The following is a 3,061-nucleotide window of genomic DNA, read 5'->3' on the forward strand; positions in this document are numbered from 1 at the left end:
TTTAACTCTCTTAACATCCTGAAGAATCTTCTATACCGACATCACAACCCAGAGACATTCCTTTTTTTTGGTCGTCTCTATTTGTATGCATATGACACAATATGAAAAAAAATACCATGATTTGTGAAATGACCTATTAGTATCCAATAAATGTTAGATTATGTTATTGTCATTGATAATAATGTCTTCATTATTATCAGCACCGGCATCATTAAATCCCATCGATTTTAGTGCATGTGCAGTTAGAATCAACTGTCTTATTGACTCTTATTTTCTTTTCCCCACCATCAGTAGCGTGTAAAGTTACTCTTCTAAGAGAGGAAGAAGTCAGATTTGGGTTCGGTTTTCACTGACTGATTGCCTGCTGTGCCAGGCACTTTGCCACATGCTGGGCAAACAAAGCAAAAGAACTCTAAATCCCCGATTTAGAAGCTCCCAAGTACAGCAGTGATTACCATTTTCCAATGAATGAACTGATTCTGAGGCCTCTGATGAACTGATTTCTTATTTAACTGTATCACCTATGGTCCTCCCTGATCAATGGCCTTGTTCTCAGTTCTCCTCCCCACCCAGAGCTCAGGATCTGCAAAGGGACCCAGGATGACATCCAAGGTTTGGAATGCAAAACATAACTAGGCAGATGAGAATCATATGGGGAGCTGTTGGAATGTTGCACAGCCCAACTCCAGAAATCTGACTGTTAAGTATGAGCTGGTACTCAGAAATCGTCAATGTCTCGAGCTGAACAGGCCATGCTATCCCAGGAGGATTGCAGATCCCTCGTGGAGAAGCTCTCTTCCAGAAGGTGCATTGTGTCAGGGATAAACAGTTATGAGAGCATGTGATGGCTTCAGGATCCTGTGTCCAGTGACAGGAACCACGTGCTCTACTGGCTGAGACAACAGTGAGAAAGAAATATATTCCAATGCTCTCAGTGGGTGCCATGGCTAAGGAGATAATAGGCACAGATCAATAGTAATTAAAGATATAAAATACACGATGTAAATGAAAGACTGTATAAAACAAAATGTACATGAATGGGACTCAGTGTGTACAAATTACTGTATGCAAACCAATAAAAAATGATACAAGGAAAACAAATAATCGACATTGAGATGTGGAGTTGGAACAGGCTCAAAGCTGACCCACTAGCAGGTTTTTAGAGGCTGTAAATTTGCCTGGAGGAAAATGCCTGCCTTTTTCCCATGGAGCAGCTGGTGGATTTGAACCTCTTGTCTTCAGGTTGCCAGCATGAATCCTGTCCACTAAGGAAGAATGCATCAGTCTTTATGCTGTTTGATCTTTTAGCTTCACATTTCACCCTAAAAAATTCAAGATTCTTGAGTTTTGTTATTATTACCCAGAGAGAGAGAGAGAGAAATCTCAGATGTTCCCTGTGAAATAAAGTATGACAGAGGTCAGAAATACAGTGTTCACTGGACAGAAGAGGGGTGCAGAGTGTGTGAAGAAAGAACATGGCTCTCAACTAAACAGAGGACCATTGACCAGACATATTGAATTTGGAGTCTCAAATCTCCCCCTTGGAAAGGGACTCTACTATTAGCATATCATGTCATCTGGGGAAAGTCTATCTAGCTGCGATTTTGAAGTCTTGGTCTCCCCTTATTCCCAGCTGAGTGGACCATGAAGCTGTGCTTCTTTCATAAGATTATATTGTCACTGGTTGCCATGGTGTTGGTGTTGACTCATAACGATGTTAAGGTACAACAGAAAAGAAACATGGCGCCTCCATGATGGCCGATATGTTTGAGCCCATTACTGTGACTATTTTGGTAGTGATAGTGCCTGGCTAAGATCTGAAGGAACAGTGAGTGTGAGATCTCTCCCAGAGACACACAGAACAGAGGGAAATTCCAGGTACTCACACAAAGGTCAAACATTGCATCGTTTAAAAGCTCTGTTAAACTCTCCACCTTTTCCCAGATGTAGACCTTTCTCCTAGCTGCCAGGGGGTTTTTATCTGATCATGGCTCCCTCTTTCTTCTGCTTTCCCTGCCTGCTGCAAGCCAGCATTGAAGTTGGTTTATGATACCTTCCCTTGTGCATCACTTTAAATATCCAATAGGATGGATGCCTCCCAGGACCGTGCCCACCTTCCCTACAAGAAAAAGAGACTGAATTGGTATAACCTGTGGTGCAAACCATCTGAAGCCACACTTGTATGCAATGACTGTGCAGGTGAACTGTCCATGCCCCAGCAATTAAGTGTCATTCACTGTGGTTGCCAATGTTCATTCATTTCTTCCATGAATTTTGTGAGGGGGGTGGTTAGTGGAGGCAGGTGTATGAAGGGAAATGTCATGAAATTGATATGAACTCCCACTTCTCTAAGTTGAGGCCAAAGGCCACCTCCGCAAGACGTGCATTTGTCTCCTCATTGATCTTCAGGTTCAGATTCAGAATAGCTGTTTGTTTTCCTTAATTTTCTGATTGGTGAAATTTTAGTTGATGCTGATAATAGCTGGCATTCTCTTTAATCTGGGGTAGTATGCCTTGCCTTTCCTCAGTCTGATATACATGAAATGAAGTAGCTGCTTCTTCAGTGAATACTGGCCAATGGGAAGCCCACAGAATTATAGGAATTCAGGCATTGTCCTTGAGATCAAGGAAGCAGGAACGCCTGGATTAAGCTTCAAGTATTTCAGTGTCTAGGGGTCAGCGCTTGCACTCAATACTACAAGTTTTCACGAATTCATTATGCCATAATAAAGAGGGAAGATCATGGAGGTCAAGATTTCTAAATCATGAAGGCTGTTGGCTTCCGCAGGTTCCTCTCCCTGACTTCTCCCAGGAACAGTTCAACTTGTTGGCAGAAGGTAAGAATTGCTGTGTGCTGAAAAAGAGCCAAAATGAGAGAAATTTTATGCAAATCTTCCACTGGGAAAAAGAATTCTGCACTTTAGAAAAATGCAGTCTTTGGAGCCAGGGTTAAGATGCGATGCCACATTGGCCCAGTTTTACGTTGCCAGTGGGTTCCATGAAGCCAATACACAAGTCGAAGAGTCAATGAGCTGAAAAATAGATTCAATCCAGCACCAAA

This window comes from Elephantulus edwardii, unplaced genomic scaffold (assembly GCF_000299155.1).
Source record: "Elephantulus edwardii isolate Elephantulus edwardi_28Jun2011 unplaced genomic scaffold, EleEdw1.0 scaffold00001, whole genome shotgun sequence".
Taxonomy (NCBI): domain Eukaryota; kingdom Metazoa; phylum Chordata; class Mammalia; order Macroscelidea; family Macroscelididae; genus Elephantulus; species Elephantulus edwardii.